The 23,899-nt window shown below is 43.7% G+C and overlaps 1 protein-coding gene across 17 annotated transcripts in view; it reads left to right on the forward strand.

Moving 5' to 3' along the window:
- Positions 1-23,899, forward strand: part of gatad2ab (GATA zinc finger domain containing 2Ab) — a 130,604-nt gene that overhangs the window by 29,587 nt on the left and 77,118 nt on the right. For 2 of the 17 annotated variants that reach the window (XM_078198578.1, XM_078198583.1), the window contains exon 1: positions 22,042-22,099. The exons of 5 other annotated variants lie outside the window; for them this stretch is intronic. The gene's annotated coding sequence lies outside the window, so the exon portion shown is untranslated. Of the gene's footprint in view, positions 1-6,442; positions 6,506-8,868; positions 9,074-21,915; positions 22,104-23,899 lie in introns of those variants that run through there. 10 more of the 17 variants (XM_078198575.1, XM_078198574.1, XM_078198587.1 and 7 more) reach the window with 10 other exon arrangements.

Below are 23,899 nucleotides of genomic sequence, written 5' to 3' on the forward strand. Positions count from 1 at the left end.
GTCCTGCTTTTTTGTGTACAGGACATACCTGGGCAATTTCCCACGTTGTTGGGTAGATGCTGGTGTTGTAACTGTACTGGAAGAGCCTGGTTTGGGGAGCGGCAAGTTCTGGAGCACAAGTCTTCAGTACTATTGCCGGAATGTTATCAGGGCCCATTGCTTTTGCAGTATCCAGTGCCTCCAACCGTTTCTTGATATCACGTGGAGTGAATCGAATTGGCTGGAGACTGGCATCTGAGATGCTGGGGACTACTGGAGGAGGCTTCTTGACAAAGGCAGACAAAAACTGCAAAATTCTTCTTCACCTCCAATGTGCCAGCTCTGCCTGAGGGAGGAAAGCGTATGCAAGGACCAGGATCTCAAACCCAAGACCAAGATCATGGTTTACCAAGCGGTAGTGATCCCCCCAAACTGCTGAATGCTTCAAAGACTTGGACAATGTACAGCAGGCACCACAAAGCACTGGAGAAGTACCACCAGTGGTGCCTTCACAAAAGCCTCCAAATCTGCTGATAAGAAAGGTGGTCCAAAGCAGCCTCCTCTCCCAAGCCAATATGCCCAGCATCAAGTTTCACTGGACAGGACATGTCATTCATACGCCTGACACCAGATTCCCAAAGCAACTGTTCCACTCTGAACGTGGATACTGCAGGAGACTCTCAAGGACATCAGAAATGTTTGAGATGTCCTCCACACATCACTGAAGAGATCAAACATCTCCTCCAACTCATGGGAGTCTCTGGCTTGTGATAGGCCAAAATGGGGAAGATTTATTTGAAAGGCACAAAGCACTTCAAGATTTTGTTGGGAGCATGTAGAGGTACAGTTGAGGTGTCAAAGGGAATGCACAAACTTCCAAACAGCCTATCTACCCGACCCTTCAAGCACCATCTGATCACACGTTGGATTTATCAGCCATCTCAGTTTCATCAAACTGGAGTGGAAGCAAGTTATCCTTGATCCCCAAGGGACCACCTAAAAAGGAAGAGAAATGTATTATATATGGTTACAGTGCAATGCTCAAGTTTTTTACCAGAGGGTCCCAGGGTTACATTTTGTTTGAGTTACCTAATCTCAGGCACAGAAGAAATCTGCAATGCATCTGTGAGTCTCGCTGTTTGATGTGTGCCTTGGGGTTGAGAGGAAATCAACCAGGATTTGTACACTTGTTTCCAATGCAATCTGAGAGCAAACGGTGCTGTAATGTCCCCATGGTTAAGTGGCATTCTCACTGCCTAGTGCCATACTGACAGGTATCTGCTATCTGTAGAATTATGCTCCGGTAGTAAGCAATGCCCTTAAGAGATGATGGGAAGGGGGGCTTAAATGCTGTATAGGAAAATCTCCTATTCACATATAACACACCACACAATGTAATGGGCAACTAGTCTGAACTTACACATGGCTTTTTGAATGAAAAGTGAAATGGCACTTATAATTACGTAGCACCTTTCACAATCTCAGGGCATTCAGTGAAGTACTTTGTGATGTGTGGTCAGTGTTTTGATGTAGGAAACACAGCAGCCAGCTTGTGCTCAGCGAGCTCCCACAAATATGAGAATTCTGATATTTTAATGCTGGCTGGGGAACCCTAGGAGAACTCCCCTGCTCTTCAAAATAGTGCTGTGAGATCTTTTACGGTTAACCCGAGGGCAGATAGGGACCAGGTTTGGTTTAGCGGCTGGAGGACAGATTAATTAAAAGAAACTGGTTAGCATATTCAACATAAGAAGTTTAACAAGACCAGGTTAAAGTCCAACAGGTTTATTTGGTAGCAAAAGCCACACAAGCTTTCGGAGCTCCAAGCCCCTTCTTCAGGTGAGTGGGAATTCCCACTCGCCTGAAGAAGGGGCTTGGAGCTCCGAAAGCTTGTGTGGCTTTTGCTACTGAATAAACCTGTTGGACTTTAACCTGGTCTTGTTAAACTTCTTACTGTGTTTACCCCAGTCCAACGCCGGCATCTCCACATCATAACATATTCAACAACAGATTTTTTTAAAAATCAATTTTGGCTTAAATTGAATTGAGATGAAAGGAAACTTTGGAAACGGTGAGAATTCCCCTGTAATCCAAGAGCAAAAATGCAATCTTGTCATTGAAATCACCTTGCCATCAGAAAATGGGGCTTGCAGTCCAGTGGTGACTGGCAGGTAAGGTAGGTTCGTGCCATTGAAAGAAGGGTCAGTTGTTTAGATTGGTTTTCTTGCTTTTCAGGGAACAATTACATGGAGAACTATTTCCTGTCAAATAGTATTGCTCCCTAGCTGTAAAAAGGCTATCTCTCAAACAGATTAATCTTGCTCTCTGGGAGTCTCTCAAGTCACCTTGTAGTACAAGTGACTTGTTTGTTTTTTCCTCCACAACGATTCGATCTCTGAATACCCATTCTTCTTGTTTGTTATTGCAAGTTGAATGCTGTACGATATGAGAGTGCGTGGCAGAAGAACTTCATTTTTTGTTCAGGGCGCTAACTTTATTTTCCTTGATCCCCATCCTGTTTAAACACTTCCCCAAGTTAAATAGTGTAGTTTCAACCTCCAAATCAATGGTGCTACTTGCCAACAATACACTGTCTGTTTCCCCATCTGTATCCCCTCCAGTGTCTGGGAATGCCAGGTAAGGACTTGGTTTGTCTGGAGTGTGATGGCCTCCATAGCCAAATAATTTGCCAACGCTTTTTGTCCAAGCACCTTTGGCAAAGTATGTGGTATGTGAGATCCAATCTTGTTGCGAATGGGCTTTCAGGAAAGAGGAATTTAAATTCTTTACCTTCCTGTATCATGTGGTAGAGGTTATTATACTCTGTTCCATAATCATTGGATGAAATTGGTTCTTTTGGCCAAAGATTTAATATAAAGCATTTTTAGAGGAAATGTGATCCCTTGAGAGTTTTGTAGTTCAATGATCTCCAACAAAAAAAATTAAACTGTGAGTTTTAAATGTACGTAAGCATAAAGTGTGATTTCAATTAATTTCACGTCTTGGGGGCCTAACTGAGGCATATGTCAAAGTGCCTTGGATGTCTGCCTCTGATCTCTAGAATAGGTTGCAGTCCAAAAAACTTTGCACAAGGTGCATTATTATGGGTAGTTTGCAATGTTAGGTGTTTTAAATCACTCACCTGTTTGTCAGAAAAATTTTCCACCTATCCGGTCTCTTTCCCCTCCCTGGTCTCTTCCCCCTCCCCTGGTCTCTCCCCCCACCCCCATGCTAAGGTACAGTTTCCAGTTCTTTATACAAGCTAGCTTTTCACTAACGTTCAAGAATTTCCACTTTTGTGTGTTGGGTTGAGTACATGGCTATTAGTGCTTCCTTTCCTCAATTGTTAAATTGACCCTAATGTCGGGGATTAACAGGGTAAATGTGTGGGGTTATGGGAATAGTGCCTGGGTGGGATTGTGGTCGGTACAGACTCGATGACCTCCTCCTGTACTGTAGGGATTCTATGATTCTTAGTCCAAGACCTCTGAAGCTAAACCAAACTTTCTCAAAATTTATTTTTAAATATATATATTCTTGTTCCTGGATGCAGTATCTGAATCTTGCCTGAAGTACATTCGTGCATAAGTTCAAACAGCCCTTACTACCTCCAAAATAACAGTGGTGAATCTTGGGAAAAGGCCAACTGACCCAAAGGCCTGCCCCATTTTAGAATGTTTAATCTCTCAAAACCTCTCAAAATGCTTGGCAGCATGCTATCTCTTGCGAGAGGCAGAAAATCAGACTATAGGCTGACATCGCTAGCCCTAATTAACCTACCTAATTCCTATAGTGTGCAGGAACCCAATTCAACTACTACCTGAAGGCACATACAGCCCTTGGATTCAAAAGTAGGGGTGGGGTTTACTGCTGTATCTGATCATCTCCTTGGCCCATATCCATACATATGCATTCTCCAGATAGCAATGTAGATTGTATGAAATAGGACCATGTGGCCCCTCAAGCCTGCTGCCTCACTAAGATAATGGCTGAATGTTCACATAAACTGCAGTTTCTCACCTTATCCCCATATCTCTGATTTCCTTGAAAGCAAAATACTGGAAACATAAACAGAATAAAAACAGAAAATGATTATTCCTTAGTGCCTAGAAATTTCTTGATCTAAGTTTTGAATACAATCCAAAATTGAGCGTGTCTTTGGAGTGCAGAATTCCATAGATTCACAACACAAGAAATTTCTGCTCATTGTCATCCTAAATGGGCAGCTCTTTGAGTTGGTCAAGATGGAGCGGAGTGCCTCAACTTGCAGCTAAGGCAGCACATCCCAATCGGACGCTGACAAAAGTCACCAAGAAACGGAGGAAAACCCGCAAGCAGAGCTATTCCAGCTACATGCATGGGGCGCTGACCCAGATCCACCCTTCCACCTGGATCTCATCCAAAGCCATATGTGTCATGAACTCCTTGGTGGTCAGCATTTTCGAGCGCATCGCCTCTGGGGCCTCACGCTGTTCGCCTCATGCTGCCGGGGAAGCTGGCCAAACACACTATCTGAGGGCATCAACTCTGTTTAGGCCGACCATACTGAAAGATTAATTGGCCACTTTCTTATCCTGATGTTATGAACCCGCTCTGACCAGGGGCAACAGCCTCTCAGAATCTACTGTCAAAGTCTTTTTAGGAATTTTGAGAAAGTTCTGAGAACAATGAGATCAGAAACCTTCCCCTCAGAAGTCTAGAATGGTTCCAAAGATGATGGATTGGAGAAACCGGCGTTGTTCTCCTTGCAAACAGAAAAGATTAAAAGGTGATTTGGTGGTGTTTAAAATCGTGAAGGCTTATGGTAGAGTACTTAAAACAAAACTGTTTCCAATGGCTGAGGTGTCAATAACTCAGGAGGGAGTGGGGTAGGCATTGTTTTAAGGTGATAGGCAAAAAAATGGATGATATGAGGAAAAACAGTCTACATAACTTATGGTTCCAATTTTGAATGCGCTGCCTGATAATGTGGTGGATAGTAGCCTTCAAAAGGGAATTGGATAAATACTTGGAGGATAAAAATGACAGGGATTTGAAAATACCACAGATTAATGGAACTAGCCAAGCTGCTTTGAAAGGCAGTAAGAAGTCTCGCAACACCAGATTAAAGTCCAACAGGTTTATTTGGTAGCAAAAGCCACTAGCTTTCGGAGCGCTGCCCCTTCGTAAGCTAAGTGGGAGTTCTGTTCACAAACAGGGCATATAAAGACACAAACTCAATTTACAAAATAATGGTTGGAATGCGAGTCTTTACAGGTAATCGACACGGATGCCATCATCTCACGTGAGAACACCATCCACCAGGTACATGGTACATACACTTGCAACTCAGCCAACGTTGTCTACCTGATACGCTGCAGGAAAGGATGTCCAGAGGCATGGTACATTGGGGAGACCATGCAGATGCTACGACAATGGATGAATGAACACCACTCGACAAGCACCAGGCAAGAGTGTTCTCTTCCTGTTGGGGAACACTTCAGCGGTCACGGGCATTCGGCCTCTGATCTTTGGGTAAGCGTTCTCCAAGGTGGCCTTCACAACACACGATAACGCAGTCGCTGGCAGAGACTGATAGCCAAGTTCCACACACATGAGGACGGCCTCAACCGGGATCTTGGGTTCATGTCACACTATCTGTAACCCCTGCGACTTGCCTGGGCTTGCAAAATCTCACTAACTGTCCTGGCTGGAGACACTACACATCTCTTTAACCTGTGCTTAACCCTCTCTCCACTCACATTGTCTGTACCTTTAAGACTTGATTACCTGTAAAGACTCGCATTCCAACCATTATTTTGTAAATTGAGTTTGTGTCTTTATATGCCCTGTTTGTGAACAGAACTCCCACTCACCTGACAAAGGAGCAGCGCTCCGAAAGCTTGTGGCTTTTGCTACCAAATAAACCTGTTGGACTTTAACCTGGTGTTGTGAGACTTCTTACTGTGTTTACTCCAGTCCAACGCCGGCATCTCCACATCATGACTGCTTTGAAAGAGCCAGCACAGTTCCAATGGGATGAATGGCCATTTTCTATTGTACTTTCTATGATTCTAATGGTGCTGAGATCCAGCTGCCAAAATGCTTGATTGATAGTTTGTTCTCTCCGTGAGCACCACACCAGGTGGTGCATTAACCAACTAAAGTGTCAGGGGAGCTTAAAGATCCATATTGATCTGACCTCTCCCACAGTGCTAGGCCTGCTATTTGGGAATTGGAACTCAGAATATTGAAGCACCATACTGTCCCAGTTATATATTTTTTATAACTAAATTTGACTATGTTGATTGGAAATACTGTGGGGAAATCCAAACCCAGCAATTCTTCCAGTTTGTAACATTTCTTTTTATCAATGGATCACAGGAGAGTGTATTTCACGGCACACTGCGTTTGTGTCATCAGTTGCTCTAGCCTGATCCCACAGCTGTGATAAAGACACTGGGGACTGCAGAGCAAGCAAGGCCAAATGGCGTCTCTTCTCGTGATGAGTCAGAGCTGGAAAATTCCACTCATCCACTAGACAGGGGTGAGTTACTTCCCAGCCTTGATATATTGGGAAAAAAAACAAAGCAACTCATAAGCTTGTGATTAACACTCTTGCTTTTATTCCTCTTTGTCACTGATTTAGTGTTTCTATTTAGAATCATAGAAGGATATAGCACAATAGTAGTCCATTTTCCCATCATGTCTCTTTGGTAGAGATCCACAGTCTCATTCCCTGCTCTTTCTCCGTTACCCTGCAAGTTACTTTCTCTCAAGTATTTATCAAATCTCCTTTAGTAAGTTCTTGATCTTCCACCACCATCCTGTCAGCAATGTATTCTAGGCCATAACTCGCTGTGTAACTTTTCCCCACGCCTTACCTATGGTTCTTTTGCCATTCTTTAAATTTGTCTCCTCTGATAACCAATCCTTCCACCACTGGCGGTACTTCCTCTTTATTTAATCTGTCAAAACAATTTCTTTCTGCATCTGAGCTTTGGTTTCCCACTCGCTTTTTTCTCCCTCGCAGACTAGGTCTCTCTTTAATGCAGGTATATTGTTTTTTGAAATAATTTTGCCCAGTTATTTTACAGCGTTTTATTTTCACTATCAGCTTGATTTTTCTTTGTGACAGGGGTTTATACTGTTGGAATCTTGGAAAGGCTTGATCTTTAGATGAGGGATTGCACTGAAATGTCTTTGTACCAGGGATGTGCTAGGACAGGATGTGCTGGGATAGCCAGTGACATACATGCCGCAAAGTATTATACAGAACTACAACACCGAAACAGGCCATTGAACCCAACCCGTGCTGGTGATTATGCTACAGACAAGCCCCTTCCCACCCTTGTTCATGTAACTCTATCAATATATTCTATTTCTTTTAGCTTCCCTTTAGTTACATTCATGTGTTAGCAAGTTTACCTTGTCACCACTCTCTAGATAAAGATGCTTCTCATGAATTTTCTATTGGATTTATTAGTGACTGGCCTTCTATTCATGGTCCCTAGTTCTGGCCTTGTCCACAAGTGGAAACACGCTCCCTATATACACTCTTTAAAATAAACTCCCAATCTTGAAGACCTTTTTCGGGTCATGTCTTGGTCTTCTCTCTTTCACAGAAGAAAGTCCCAGCCCATTCACCCTTAGAATAGGGAGAATGTAGGAAATTCTGAATCATTAAGTAAAGTTTACTCCCAACAAATAGTGAACAATCTACCCAGTCTTTCTCTTTCTGATTTTTATTCATCTACCCACCTGACTTATTCCTGGTTTAAGCAGAAGTGCATCCACTGTAAGTTTCTCTGGAATCCATTTTGTACTAATCATTTCAATGGCTTTTCAAGGAAGAGTTGGATCTAATGAAAGCTTGACTGCTTTGCTGCAATGATTCACCAGAATGCATCATTTTTGGATTGGCTGCATGTCAAAACACAGAGCTGGCCTCAGATAAAGGGAGACTTATGACGCATGTGGAGCAGCAAGAAAAAGTGGGTGGGCTCCACAGACAAATTCCCCTATTTTGATATGGCAGCCTCTCTTCAATGTCCTCCTTATGATTTTCTCCAAATTAACTGGGCCACTGCTGCATTTTGTAGCACAATAAATGGAAAGCACACATTGGAATAGTGTGTGTATATTTGGCAGCCCAATACGGAATGGACATTAAAGTCTTTAAGAGCGTACAATGAAGATTCACCGGAATGATAACCAGGATATTGTTATGAAAGGAGCCATGAGATACTGGGACTGCTTCCACTGGCAGGAAGGGCAACAAACCAGAGGACAAAGATTTAAGATCATTCGCAAAAGAATTGGGAGGGGATGATCACTTTTTACAAAGATTGTTATGATCTGCAGTGCACTGTCTGAAAGTATGGTGGAAATATTAAATAGTAACTTTCAAAAGGGCATTGGATGCCTATATTAACAGGCTAAAGGGAAAGAGCAGGGATGTGACTATTTGAATAACTCTTTCGCACATGGAGAGGATATGATGAGTGTGATGAGAATTTGTAACTCGATTGTGTGACTAGCATAGATGTATTTAAGGCAAAATTAGATAAACATGTCCTGTTTCTATGCTATACATTCTCTGAATTCCACTGGAGCAAAGAAGACCAAGGGAATATTTGATATAAGTTTCTAAAATTAGGAAACATTTTTAATATGATGAATGAGTAAAGATTATTTGCTCTGGCTGGAGTGTAAGCAATAAGGGGCTTTCAGTCAGTGTGAGGAGGGGCTGGAGAGAATTCATTAGAGTTGTTGGAGCATGTAATGCTTTGCCAGACACCATTACCTCCTGGAGACCAGCAAGGAGCTATCCCTGCTTCCCCGTTCTGTTTCTTATCTACATGCTGTCCCTTCGCAGCATGATCTGAAGAAACAGCATTGGGTTCCATACATTCGCCGATGTCAACCAACTATTCCTCACCAGCATACCGCTGTCTCCCTGCACTTGATGGGGTATTCTGCAGCACGCTTTGCATCAGTGGCGCACCATTGGCTGTCAGCGGGAGCTTTTCATCTGGAGGACTGGATTATCTCATTGTCGGGAACGGCAGGAAAATCTTGCCCACTGTCTCCAATCGTCACGCTACTTTTCTAAGTAAGATGAGTAGAAATTTCTTCCAACTAAGTAGTAGGAAGACTAAGCTATTGTCTTTGGTCTCCGCTGCAAACTGTGTTCCAGAGTCACTGACTCCATCCTTCCCTGTGAGTTTCTGATTTCATATCCTCTCCATTATCAAGACTACCTACTTCTACCCCCATACCTTCCTCATTTCTCTACACTCCTCCAATTCTGACCTCTTACTTGATTTTCATTGCTCCATTATTGGCAGCCTCAGCTGCCTAGGACCGTAGCTCTGTAATTTACTCTCTAAACCTTTCCACCCACTGCCTCTCTTTCCTTTTCTAAGATGCTCCTTAAAGCCTCACTCCACCTGTCCTAATGTCACATTGTGGCTTGGTATCAAATTTTGTTTGATAATGCTCCTGTGAACCACCTTTATTGTCAGTCACTTGGTACAGAATTTGAATATTGCTGAAAAGAGAGACTTGTTGCTGAAGTTTTATGTCTTGCACTCATCAGAACAAATGCAAAAATGGCAAATTTCAAATGATCACAGTTTATACTACAGGAGAACAGGGTGCTGATTGGTTGGGAATTGTCTCTGGCCAAGGTGTGGTCATGGAGAAAACAACTGGGAAAATATGGGCTCCTCAAGCTCCCTGGTAATTCAGAAAAAGACACGAGATTTGAACATATTCCTCTTGTTTGCAGCGAAGAAGTTCCTGCATGTGAATGTATGTCGCGATGCTAGGTACATATGCCATATGTCCTAACGATTGGCTGATAAAATCAAACAGTATGTTCCTTTGGTTGATTGTAATAAGCAGAGTACAAATTGTACTCAACCAGCTCACGCTTGCAAGACCCAAAACAAACGTCTACTGCTACATGTGATTCCACATTACACAGCACTTGCTGAACAATCCCGAGTGTGCTAATAGCTACACTAACAATCAAGATAATCAGTCAAGCTCCTAACATTCATTTACCCTCTCTAAAATTGACTTAACAAATGACTGCCTTTACTCTGCTGTTGTATGCTACATTGTGGCTATATGCAGTTTCTTTTCACACATCAAGGGATCTCGGTTTGAATTAATTTGTCGGTGTAAATGCCAGATAATGCAGTCAAATGAAGTCTAACTTCTTGTGGTTGAATTATGACAGTCAGATGGAAGATTCCAAAATAAAGGATTCTGGAAAACATTTTGCCACGTTCACTCTGTTTAAGCGTGCAATTATACCAAACCAACTTTGTCCCAATGGATTAGACAGTGGTGGAACCTTGTGGTACCAGTTGACATTCTGGCCAGGATGCAGCTGTGAGCAACATAGAATATGAGACCAGAAGATCAGTTAATTGGCCCATGTAGGAGATGGTGGCTTCTCCACAGGCAATCATTTCTGTATCTTTAGTATAGATCCTGATTTTTCTGAAATATAATCCACTATGGATGTGGACTGAAGGAGGCTTGAAGAAAGCCAGAGAAGCAGCAAGATGATGCACTGGCCCTACTAAGACTATGGTGAAAATGAGCAAAAGATCCATTATAGAAAAATCTTTGGAGATGTTTAAAGAATGTGCAGAAAGTTATTGCTCCCTTCCAAGACTAGTTTTATTTTCTACCATGACTTGAAAAGTGTGTAGCAAGTTTAGGGTTTTAAAGTATGTATTATATTGAGTTGCTTTGCAAATTGTATATTTTGCATTGCAATAAATGTTACCTATCACTTCACATGGTATTTCATGTGTTCCTGGAATCAGTCATTAAGGAGATGAATGAGTATTTGGACAGACCAAGCTCAATTCACCATTGTCGGCATGGTTTATGAAGGGTAAGTCATGTGTGACAAACTTGCTCGAGTTCTTTGAGGACATAGCCAGCAAGGTAGATAGTGGAGAATCCGTGGATGTGGTATATCTAGACTTCCAGACGGTGTTTGACAAGATGACGCATAAAAGACTGATCCAGAAGGTGAGATTCATGGGATTGGAGGTAGAGTACGGGATTGGATGGGGGATTGGCTGACTGACAGAAAGCAGAGGGTCGGGATAAATGGGTCTTTCTTTGGTTGACGAAATTTAGCTAGCGGGGCGTCGCTCGGATCAGTCCTCTGACCTCAACCGTTTATAGTCTATATAAGTGATCTGCAAGCAAGGACAGAGTGTAACGTAGCAAGATTTCTGGATAATACTAAAATAGGTGGGAAAGCAGGCAGTGAAGAGGATATAAAGATTTTACAGGCAGATATAGATAGGCTAGAAGCATGGGCCAAAGTTTGGCAGATGGAGTTTAATGTGGATAAGTGTGAAGTTGTCCATTTTAGCTGAAAAAATAGAAAAGGAAATTATCACCTAAATGGAAAGCAGATTGAAAAAGTATCCGGGTAGAGGGATCTGGTTGTCTTTGTTCACGGATCACAGAAAGTTGGTATGTAGGTGCAGCAAGTAATAAAAGAAAAGCATATGGGATGTTGGCATTTATTGCAAAGGGACTGGAGTGTAAAAGTAGAGAAGTGTTGTTGCATTTGTATAGGGTATTGGTGAGACTACATCTGAAGTATTGTGTCCAGTTCTAGTCTCATTTGAAGAAGAATGTGGTGACGTTAGGCAGTTCAGAGGAGGTTCACCAGATTGATTCCGGGAATGAAAGGGTTGACGAATGAGGAGAGATTGAACAGTTTGGGCTTGTACTCACTGGAGTTTAGAAGGACGAGAGGGGATCTGATCGAGGTATATAAAATTTAAAAGGGATTGATAAAGTAAATGTAGACCAAATGTTTCCTCTTATGGGGCAATCTTCGAACAAGAGATCGCAGGTATAGGTTGAGAGGCGGTAGATTTAAAACTGAGAGGAGGAGGAACTACTTCTCGCAGAGGGTGGTGAATTTGTGGAACTCGCTGCTCCATAGCGCGGTGGAGTCTGAATCATTGGTTTCAAGAAGAAGATAGACATATTTCTAATTTTTAAAAAAAGGAATATGGGGAATAGGTGGGGAGGTGGATTTGAGACCAGGGAGAGATCAGCTATGATCTGATTGAATGGCAGAGCAGGCTTGAAGGGCTGAATTTGCCTACTGCTCCTAATTCCTATGTTCCTATTTCAATGTTACAGTTTCTTGTGTTTCCTCTTGATTGAACTTTTAACTGTACCTGCCGTGAGGTGAAATTAAAGCTAATGAAGTGCATCTCAAGCAAATGGTTTGTTCAAAAGGTCATAGAATAGAGTTCATAGAATGGTTACAGCACAGGAAGCGGTCATTTGCGCTATGGTGTCCGTGCCATCATTCTGCAAGTGCAACTGCGCTAGTCCCACTCACATAGCCTAGAGCACTGATTTTGTCTCTTCAGGTACATATCCAACATCTCAAGCAAATCTGCCTTCACTACACTGCACAGGAAGTGTGTACTGGATCCTAATAATTTGCTGTGTAGAATAGTTTTTTTTCCACAGTTCGTACTTTTGTGAGTCACCTTAAATTGGGATGCTCTGGTTCTCTAGTCTGCTGCCAATGGGAACAATCTCTCTTTATCTTTTCTGGACACCTTATGATTTTGAAGACATCTATCAAACTCTTAATCTTTCCCTCTCTAAGGAGAATGACCTTAACTTATCCAACTTATCCACGTAACTAAATATGGGTGCAAGTACAAAGTGCCATCTTCAAGCATGAGTTACAACTTTTCTCTAATGAATGAGTTGCCTGGCATGGAACTAAGTCATATGTTTCCGCACAGTCCCAGTTTCAATGTGCTGTCAGTGCTTAACTAGGAAGAGCTATGGCAGGGGTAACATAGTTTGCCCCAGTGCTCTTGGGTGAAAATCCAATCTGCCAGGCCTACTGGCCCTTAGTTATTCAGTGCCGTGTGTTATTTTTAACAAGAGGGGTAGCAATGGGCTGGAGTTGTTTCAATTTCTGACCTTCAAAGCTGCACACCTTGACTGAAGCAGCTGATTCTTGTGAACCCCCAAAGAAGGTTGCTGGGGAAAATGGTTGGGGCAGAAGAGACAGCAACTAGCATAGCTCAGAGCTTATAGGGACCAAAATGTGGGTGAAAACTGAAGATATAGGGCTGGAATTATAGTGGAAATATGTCAATTGTTTCCATTTTCTCTAGCATTCTCTGAAGAAAACCTTGTTCCACCTAATCAGGCTTATTCTGTATCATGGAAACATACCGATTGTCAGTTTCTCCAGCAGATTGGCATCGTTTGAACTGCTTATGTCCATTTAATAATGATCAGATGCATTTGATTTAATTTATTACTGTCACATGTATTAACATACAGTGAAAAGTATAGTTTCTTGCGCGCTAGACAGGCAAAACATACCGTTCATGGAGAAGGAAACGAGGGAGTGCAGTTTATAGTGTTACAGTCATAGCTAGGGTGTAGAAAAAGATCAACTTAATGCAAGGAAGTCCATTCAAAAGTCTGACAGCAGCAGGGAAGAAGCTGTTCTTGAGTCGGTTGGTACGTGACCTCAGACTTTTGTATCTTTTTCCCAATGGAAGAAGGTGGGAGAGAGAATGTCTGGGGTGCGTGGGGCCCTTAATTATGCCGGCTGCTTTGCCGAGGCAGTGGGAAGTGTGGACGGAGTCAATGGATGGGAGGCTGGTTTGCGTGATGGATTGGGCTACATTCATGACCTTTTGTAGTTCCTTGCGGCTTTGGGCAGAGCAGGAGCCATACCAAGCTGTGATACAACCAGAAAGAATGCTTTCTATAGTGCATCTGTAAAAGTTGGTGAGAGTCATAGCTGTCATAGCCAAATTTCCTTAGTCTTCTGAGAAAGTAGAGGCTTTGGTGGGCTTTCTTAACTATAGTGTCGGCATGGGGGGACCAGGACAGGTTGTTGGTGATCTGGACACCTAAAAACTTGGAAGTTCTCGACCCTTTCAATTTCGTCCCCATTGATGTAGACAGGGGCATGTTTTCCTTTATGCTTCCTGTAGTCGATGACAATCTCCTTCGTTTTGTTGACATTGAGGGAGAGATTATTGTTGCCGCACCAGTTCACCAGATTCTCTATCTCATTCCTGTACTCTGCCTCACCATTGTTTGAGATCCGACCCACTACAGTGGTGTGGTCAGCAAACTTGAAAATTGAATTGGAGGGGAATCTGGCCGCACAGTCATAGGTGTACAAGGAGTATAGTAGGGGGCTGAGAACACAGCCTTGAGGGGCACCGGTGTTCAGGATGATCGTCGAGGTGTTGTTGTTGCCTATCCTTATTGATTGTGGTCTGTGAGTTAGGAAGTTCAGGATTCAGTCGTAGAGGGAGGTGCCGAGACCCAGGCCACAGAGTTTGGAGATGAGTTTCGTGGAAATAATAGTTTTGAAGGCTGAGCTGTAGTCAATAAATAGGAGTCTGACATAGGTGTCCTTGTTATCTAGATGTTCCAGGGTCGAGTGCAGAGCCAGGGAAATGGCGTCTGCTGTGGACCTGTTGCGGCGATTGGCAAACTGTAGTGGATCCAGGTAGTCCAGCATTTCTGGAACTGTCTTGTAGAAGTGCTGCTGAGATGACATCGGTGGTGTATTGTTGGTCTGGTGAAGAGGAACCCTTATTTGTGCTTGAGCTCACAAAAGAGGATGGTTACAAATTAGCTGTGATACTGTGCTAGCAACATCCAAAGAATATTGATTTTCCTGTTGGCTTGCAATCAGCTTCCTGTTGTTTGTCCCTCTGTGTGGATTCCTGGAAGAGGTTCCTGTCCGTCAGTCATAACCTAGATTGTTAGAACAGTCATAACTTGGCCTCTGATGCTACAGGTTCCCCCTCCCCTCTCTGATTTTCCATTCTGTACACAGTTCAACAATGTAGCTTTGAATTCCATGTAGTCTTTTCCAAGGTGGGACCCAGTCCAGTATAATGGAGATGATCTGCCCATCAAAATTATCTTGCCACGAGGCACTTCTTGTTTCAGTGTTAAGCATGTTTTTATCTTAAACTGACACCTGGACATTATTGCCTAGTGTGCTGCGAAGCAACCACTGCTGCTGCTTCAGGTTCCAGCTGCATTTTAATCGGTTGGTTCTCTGGAATGTGAATGATGGCAGCAAGACTGCATTTATGACCCATCCCAAGTTCTGTCAAGTTGTGTTGGCCTCCTTGCTGCTATTCTCCTGGCGATAGGTGGTTGGCAATTCCAGGACATTAACCCAGTGACGTTGAAGGAAGTTCGTTCAGTAGTATTAACTGCTGGCCATGAAGCTTGCCAAGCAATTTGAAAAGAATCCTTCTAGATGTTGGTTATGGCATACAGGAAGGAGAAATTGATTTGCTACACCATATTGAATGGAATACAAGGCACAGGGGATCCACTTACAGGAGCACTGTCACTGCTGAACTCACTACTGCAGACACGTTATGACAGAGACAAGGGCATTAGTTGGCAAAAGGCAGCTTCAGAACTGATGCGCAAAAATAATCAATAGCTGGAACTTGTCAAATGCCGAATTAGTCTTGCTGTCTGATATGCTTAGGCACTTTGCACAGGACCTCTCTTGAATCCCTACTCTTTGAGGCTTTCATACATACATACAATCATCATACAATCCTGACAGTGTAGAAGGGGGCCATTCGGCCCATCAAGTCTGCACCGACCATAATCCCACCAAGGCCCTGTTCCCGTAACCCCACATATTTCCCCTGCTAATCCCCTGACACTAAGGGTCAATTTAGCATGTCCAATCAACCTAACCCTTTTTAAGTCAATCTTTGGACTGTGGGAGGAAACTGGAGCACCCACAGGAAACTCACAGACACGGGAGAATGTGCAGACTCCACACAGACAGTGACCTGAGGCTGGAATTGAACCTGGGTCCCTGACACTGTGAGGCAGCAATGCTAACCACTGTGTCACCCTATCATGCAAACACCTGCTAAGGCCTGACACACAACATTTAAGCTGACATGTACTGTAGCAAGTGAACATGCATAGCAACAGTTATGATCAGATTTATTCAATCAGGACACTATGGTTTAATGTAATAATACAACAATCATCAACATACCATGCCTCCATAAAGCAGTGGATTGCCTTGGCCCTGCCAGGCACTCAGCACAAAGGTGTGGTGTTCCATTCTAATGTAGTAAGGAAATCTCGAGTAATCCAGAGGTCCGGATTACTGATGAGAATCCAAATCCTGCCACAGCAACTGAGGAAATTGCATTCAATCAATTAAATACATCTGGAATAAAAAGTTAGTATCAGTTATGATAACTATGAAACAACTGGATTATTAGCTGGTTTATTGATGTTCTTCAGGAAGGAAATCTGCCTTCCTTACCTGGTCTGGCCTCCGAGCAAGCCATGCAGTTGTATTCAAGAAGGTGGCTGAAGGGTAGTTAGGACTTGGCAATAAATACTGACCTTGCCAATGACATTCATTTTTCTGGAATTAATAAAATACGTTCCAGAGCTAAACTAACAAGTTGTTTATTATTTACAGTCTATGCAGAATCGCCATCACAATTTAGCTCATTAGTATTTCTGCACTGGTTAATTTTCCCTTCATATTATTTTGAAGATACTTTTATTAAATTCAACATTAATAAATAACCCACATCACAAATTTTGTCTGGAGAAAATGTTTGAAGAAAATCCTTACAGAAAAAATCCTTGCCCTGTAATCATCATTTAACTTCTGACCAAGCTATGGATTAACATATTTTAATATTCTATTTCATTTCCATAAAACTGCCCAACTCTGCCCCTCCCTAAGTTCATCTATTAAATCACTCATCCATTCATATGTTACCTCCAGATTTGACTATTCTAATACTCTCCTGGCTGGCCACTCATCATCTATAAAATTCAGCTTATCAAATCTTGCTGCCGATATCCAAAGATACATCAAGTCCTGTTTACACATCAGCCTCTCTTGTTCATTGACCTACGTTCCAACAAACCTCAATATTTAGACTATTATCCTTGTTTTCAAATTCCTCCTTGATCTTGCCTCCCCACTCTGCCCCAGTAACCTCTAGCCCTACAGCAGCCCCCAGGATTTCTGCACTCCTCCAATCCTGACCTGTTGAGCAACATGTTTTCATTGCTCCACCATTGGCAGCTGTGTCTTCAACTGCCCCAGTCCTAATCTCTGGAATCCTCTCGCCATTCTTTCCTTAAAGTACGCTCCTACCTCTTTCCGAGCTTGTGGTCATTTGTACTTGTATGTTTGTGGCTCACTGGTAATGCTTGTGCGAAGCACCTTGGTTTGCTTAACTATGGTGAAGGGGTACAGAAGCACAAGTCTATCTTTATCTACCCTTTAGCCTTCTTTCACACCTAAAGATCTAACATCAAATTCTTATTCCTGAGCACTTTTCCAGCTTTCTGAACTTTCCACTTAATTGAATCATAGAATCTACAGCACGAAGACAGGCCCTTCGGCCCAAAGTGGTCCATCCTGACCAATATGCCCACCTAAGCTAATCCCATTTGCCTGCATTTGGCCCCTATCTCTCTAAACCTTTCCTATCCATGTATCTGTCCAAATGCCTTTTAAATGTTGTCAATGTCTCTGCCTCAACCACTTCCTCTGACAGCTCATTCCACACACTTACGACCCTCTGTGTAAAAACGTTGCTCCTCAGGTTCCCATTAATTCTTTTCCCCCTTACTTAAACCTATGCCCTCTAGTTCTCGATTCCCGAACCCTGGGAAAAAGACTGAGTGCATTCACCCTATCCATGCCTCTCATGATCCTATACACCTCTGGAAGATCACCCCTCAGTCTCCTACGCTCCAAAGAAAAAAGTCCTAGCCTGTACAATCTCTCCCTATAACTCAGTCCCTTGAGTCCTAGCAACACCCTTGTAAATCTCTTCTGCACACTCCAGTTTAATAACATCTTTCCTATAGCAAGACTACCAAAACTGAACACAATACTCCAGGTGCAACCTCACCAACGTCCTGTACAACTGCAACATAACTTTCCAACATCTATACTCAATACCCTGACTGATGAAGGCCAGCATGCCAAAAGCCTTCACTGCCCTGTGACTTCAACTTTAGAGAACTGTGCACCTGAACTCCAAGGTCCCTCTGTTCCAAGATACTCTCTAAGGTCTTACCATTCACCGTGAAAGTCCTACCTTGATTTGACTTTGCAAAATGCAACACCTCACATTTATCTGTACTGAACGCCATTTGCCATTTCTTGGCCCACTTCCCAGCTGATCAAGATCCTGCTGCAATTTTTGATAACTTTCCTCACTATCTACAATACCACCTATTTTAGTGTCATCTGCAAACTTACTGATCATGCCTTGTACATTCTCATCCAAATCGTTGATATAGCTAACAAACAGCATTGGGCCCAGCGCTGACCCCTGAGGCATGCCACTAGTCACAGGCCTCCAGTCCGACAAGCATCCTTCCACCATTACCCTCTGCTTCTTACCATCAAGCCAATCTTGTGCATTACTTTCTTGTTAGTCAATGACCTGAAGTAAATGCACTGTTGATGGAGCAGTTATTTTCTCAAAGATCTGTAGTGTTGTCTGGATTTGGGTTTACACCCAAATCTGAAGGTTAAACAGAGCAACGGATGCTGGTTGGTTTTGGCTCCCAAGTCTATTTTGATTCCTGAGTCAGTACTAGAACTCAGCAATTCAAAATCTGAAGGAGGATTGTCAAATCTTTCTCTTTCGTAGTGGCTACAGCACTATAGTACTTATAATTTAGAACACAGCATCTGGGTCAACTGCACCTTCAGGCAGAGATCTGAATGATAGTGTTGCAGCAAACAGCTGGGTGATGCAGGAGGGGATAATGTGGTGGTAGGTGGAAAAGTAACAAAGTCGGGGAAGCAGTGAATTCTCCATGAAAGAGACTGAGGGCTATATCCTGGGTACATCAGTCTGTTACATTGGTGAAGCATGCCACTAGCAGCTTGAGGAGCTGCCTTGGTGGCATCTCTGCTACTAGCTGTACTCACCGACTTTGTCAACTCCCTGTCCCAACTAAGAAGGAAGATTTTTTAAAATGTCTCTCATAGGACCAATGACTTGTGTTGGAACATTTCTACTGGTGCCAGCTAAACTCTTTTACATTGTCCTTTTTCTAATGAACCCATGTTTGATATTTCTGGTTTTGGGGGTGGGGGGGGCAGGGAACGATGGGGAGGCCATCCTAACCAAGCCAGACCAGCAGACCTAACATAGCTGAAGTTCTAAGTGCATCAACTTCTAGTGGCGATTGTTGGAAAGTGCTCAGGAGTGAGAATCTGATGTTACTCCCCCCAAGCTGACACAAGATGCCCATGGGTCCCTGAGACCATCTAAGGATTTTTAAGAAATTAAATCTACCGATTTCACTGCAAATTAAGTGGTTTGTTCACGGGGCTAATCCAGTTTGTTTGGAAGTGCTCCAGGGTTTAAATTTTTCCTTACCGACTCCTGTCTGTCACTGACCCCCAACCCTGCTGTGTCACATCCTTGTACTTTATCTGACAAGGTGGAGTTGTCTGAGCCACAGCTGTCAGTTAAGTGTTAGTGATTGCACTTACCTGTGCAGTGGACCTGGTCATGTGTTTTTCTCTTTTGCCCTTCTCCCAAGGGACTTTTCACTGAGGGGAAAAAATATTAACAGAACAAAAGATCCTCCGCTTGATATCATTCTCTGAGGGATAATGAACATGCTTTTGTTTGACTGGGAAAACAGCATGGTTTCTTCCCATCCCCCTTTCCTGAAGGTGTATGTTTCCATGGAGTGTTCTCTGGTACCTCACCAAAGTGTTCATGCTTCATAGTCCAAACTGAATATTTTCTGCTGCTCTGCAACGCACATATTCCAGAAGAGGTTCCTGGACTGATGTCTGGAATGAGATAGAAACATAGAAAAGAAACATAGAAAAAACTGCAGCACAAACAGGCCCTTCGGCCCCACAAATTGTGCCAAACATATCCCTACCTTCTCTGCCTACCTATAACACTCAATCCTATTAAGTCCCATGTACTCATCCAGGAGCCTCTTAAAAGACCCTATTGAGTTTGCCTCCACCACCACTGATGGCAGCCGATTCCACTTGCCCACCACCCTCTGTGTGAAAAACTTCCCCCTAACACTTCCCCTGTACCTACCCCCCAGCACCTTAAACCTGTGTCCTCTCGTAGCAGCCATTTCCACCCTGGGAAAAAGCCTCTGAGAGTCCACCCGATCTGAAACCCTTTTCACCTCTCATTTGCCTGTCCCAGCTATCCCTCCCCTTCCCCCACCATTTGAAAACTGGTACACGCCTTTCCCTTCTCCCACGAGTACATACTCAGCCCTTGCCACTGATTGCACCCCTTCTTGGCCACCGCTTACGGATAAACTAGATTGTTCTCAGCCTCAGTATCCTCAAGCTGAGTTTCTGACCTTGTATCTGCACCACAAAAGCTATCTATTTTCATCCATATAACGTCACTCACCTCTGCTCCCACCTCCATTCATGGAATTATAGAATTTCTACAGTGCAAAAGGAGGCCGTTCAGCCCATCGGGCCTGCACCAACTCTGATCGGGCATCTCACCCTTGCCATATCCCCGTAACCCCACATATTTACCCCACTAATCCCCCTAACCTACACAGCTTGGGACACTTAAGGGGCAATTTAGCATGGCCAATCAACCTAGCCTGCACTTCTTTGGACTGTGGGAGGAAACCGGAGCACCCAGAGGAAACCCACGCAGACAGAGGGTGATTTGATTTATTATTGTCACATGTATTAACATAGTGAAAAGTATTGTTTCTTGGCGCTATACAGACAAAGCATACCGTTCATAGAGAAGGAAACGAGAGACTGCAGAATGTAGTTTTACAGTCATAGCTAGAGTGCAGAGAAAGATCAACTTAATGCAAGGTAGGTCCATTCAAAAGTCTGACAGCAGCAGGGAAGAAGCTGTTCTTGAGTTGATTGGTACGTGACCTCAGACTTTTGTATCTTTTTCCCAACAAAAGGTGAAAGATAGAATGTCTGGCGTGCATGGGTTCCTTAATTATGCTGGCTGCTTTGTCGAAGCAGCGGGAAGTGTAGACAGTGTCAATGGATGGGAGGTTGGTTGGCGTGATGGATTGGGCTACAATGTGCAAATTCCACAGATACCCAAGGCTGGAATTGAACCCATGTAGCACTGTGCCACCCTTATGTACTGAAACCCTCATTTAGACTTCTGTTACCTCTATTTCAATGCTCTCTGAGCTGGCTTCCAACATCCCATGACCTTTTGCTCATCCAAAGCCCGCTCCCTGTTCTCTACCTGTTCTTGCACCAAATCCTTCCTGCTTATCTGTCACCTCTGGCCTTGCTGATGTTGCCATGTTGCCTCCTTTTCACGGGAACACATCAAATTTTAAATTTTTAATCGTAAGTTTAGGTTCCTTAGTATCCTTGCACTTTATCTCTGCGCCTCCCTGCAGCCACTGCTTTCCTGCCGCCATACTCTCTGTTCCTTCAACTCCATTTATTGTGCATTGCACTCCCACACTGTTGCAGCAGATTCTCTGGCGCATTCCCCTTTTCTGCTCCTCCATTTATTTTTGGGACCTAGATTTTGACCAAGCTTTTAGATGGCCATCTCTTTTACCTCCCTTAGTCATGCTTCCGAGAAGTGCTTTGAAATGTTTTGCCATGTTGAGAATGTTTTGTCAGTGCAACCCAGAAAGTGGCAAGAAGTTGGGACGTGCTGCCACATTTTAAGGGGAAGCAAGATGGGGAATAGTGTGGGGAGAGGTGGCTGTTGTGGAGCACGCACGAGTTGGGCTGTTTATGTGCAAGTTGCTGCTCTGCACTTTTCTTCTTCGAGTGGTGCGGACTGTCCCTTTAAGAGAACTCGTTTGGGGAGGGGAGGAGAAGGAGGAGGGAACCCGCGCGTGCGCATTGCGCGGCGGTCCACCTCGAGTACCGGGGACTCCTTCCTCTCGCTGTGACCGCGGCTCCAAGCCCGGGGGGGAGGAAGGAGGGGGTTAGAGGGGGAGAGAGTGGGGACGGGCTGGCTGGGGGCTGTGTGCTGAGTGGGGGAAGCGTCTCCAAGCCTGGCCAGAGCGCCACATTGGGCCGCCGGTAGGTGCGGTTTGTTACATTTAGTGACTTGTGGTGTGGTTTAAAGGGAACACCCCCTTTTCCCTCTCTCTCTCTCCCCCCTCCTTTTCTTTCCCTTCTCCAGCTCCTGCCACTGGGGAGTTTGTGCTGCGGGAAAGCCCATTTGCAGAGTCTTCGAAAAGAAAATGCTCCAGCACTCGCCCTTCGCAGGTTCCCCTGGAAGGTTTTGGGGAGAGCCTGGAGTGGGTGGGGGGTGGGAGGGCGAGGGACTTGTATGTTGGGGACTTTTTCTTTTCTTCTTTTCCCCCCCTCCCTCCTTGAGCCCCAGTCGTAGCACTTAACCCGGCTGGCAGCCAGACCTCGTCAGTGTCAAAATAAGAGTCTCTGTCTGTCTCACCCACTCTATCAAACATGCTCTGGTTTATTGAGACTGGGTGCTGTTCCAGGACTCAGTGTAATTGGCACTGTTTCTTTCTGTGGACCATTGTATATCTTTTTTAAAAAGGTTTTATTGATGGCCAGCATAGCGCCTCTGTTGCTATTAATGCCTTAATTGTCCCAATTTCTCCCCACACACCCCCTCCTCCCCCAACCCCCGGATTTCCCTCCTTTTTCTTCTCCTGAGGCTTACTGACGTGTACCAGCACACCATATCCTCATTCAAGTGCCCAACAACCTCTTCTTGCATGTTGCTTTAGTGACTGATCTTTATGCCTCATAATTAGTGCTAGCAGGCTGTTTAACCTGATGCACATTCTGAATATCAGAAATACTGGCTGTTTTTTCATCCCCTTTCTCCTCTGCTTCCTCCTCTCTTCCACTCTGGGCAAAAGAATCCAGAGGCGACTGAGGCCTTTATGAATGTTCCACTGCTCTGATAGCGATCAGTTCACAGAGTGACGATCAAACCCGTGATTGCTCCTGGTATATATGATATGTTTTGTTGGAGTTTAATCTTAGTATGGTTGTCCTTTGCTCTCACTTATAAAAGATGAAAAAAACAAACTAATACTTATCCTGTCTCTTATGTGAAATGGTTAAAAGTAGATACTGCCGATCTGGAAGCTTGTGATAGCTCCAAGATAAACTGTTTACAGTTAGTTATTACGAAGTGATTTGAGCTTTCTGTACCGGTTCTTTTAAGGCATTCCTTTTATCTTCATTTCCTTCCTCTAGACTTTCCCATTGCCCACAACTAGCGGTGAGTGGATGCTTAGGTAAATGACCTGGTCTTTCTGCAGTGTAACAAGAATAGCTCTTCCCTTGAAGCAGCGTGCTTGCTGTTTTCCATTTTTCTCTCGCAACTAGCTTTGCTCCCAGAAAACTATACACGTTGTCCTATATCACTGTTTGAAGGTAGTACTTGTCAAGTGTTTGCCGAGGCTTCACATTAAATGAGGGCAGTTTGCATAAACTAGCCTTGTATTCCCTTGAATATTGCAGATTAAGGGGGGGATCTGATTGACATATTTAAGTTGATCAAAGGAGTTGATAGGGTCGATGGAAGCTATTTGCTCTGCTGAAGGGAGTCCAGAACAAGGGGGTGCAAACCTTATAATTAGAGGCAGGCCAGTCAGGGTGATGTTAGGAAACTTTTATTCAGATAAAGGAGAGTCTGATAATTTCTGAGAGTCTGATTTATTCAGATAAAGGAAATCTGGAACACACGAAAACTAAAATAATTTTTTGTTAGGCAAGAGTAAAATGTCACGGAGCCCAGGTGAGTAGACGGAGTCTTGTGATAGATATGAGCATTGATCTAACTGAGTGGCAGAACAGGTTGAGGGACTGAATTCACATGTAGAAGAAAGAAAACTTGCA

This window comes from Mustelus asterias, chromosome 26, assembly GCF_964213995.1.
Source record: "Mustelus asterias chromosome 26, sMusAst1.hap1.1, whole genome shotgun sequence".
In the NCBI taxonomy this organism is placed as follows: Eukaryota; Metazoa; Chordata; class Chondrichthyes; order Carcharhiniformes; family Triakidae; genus Mustelus; species Mustelus asterias.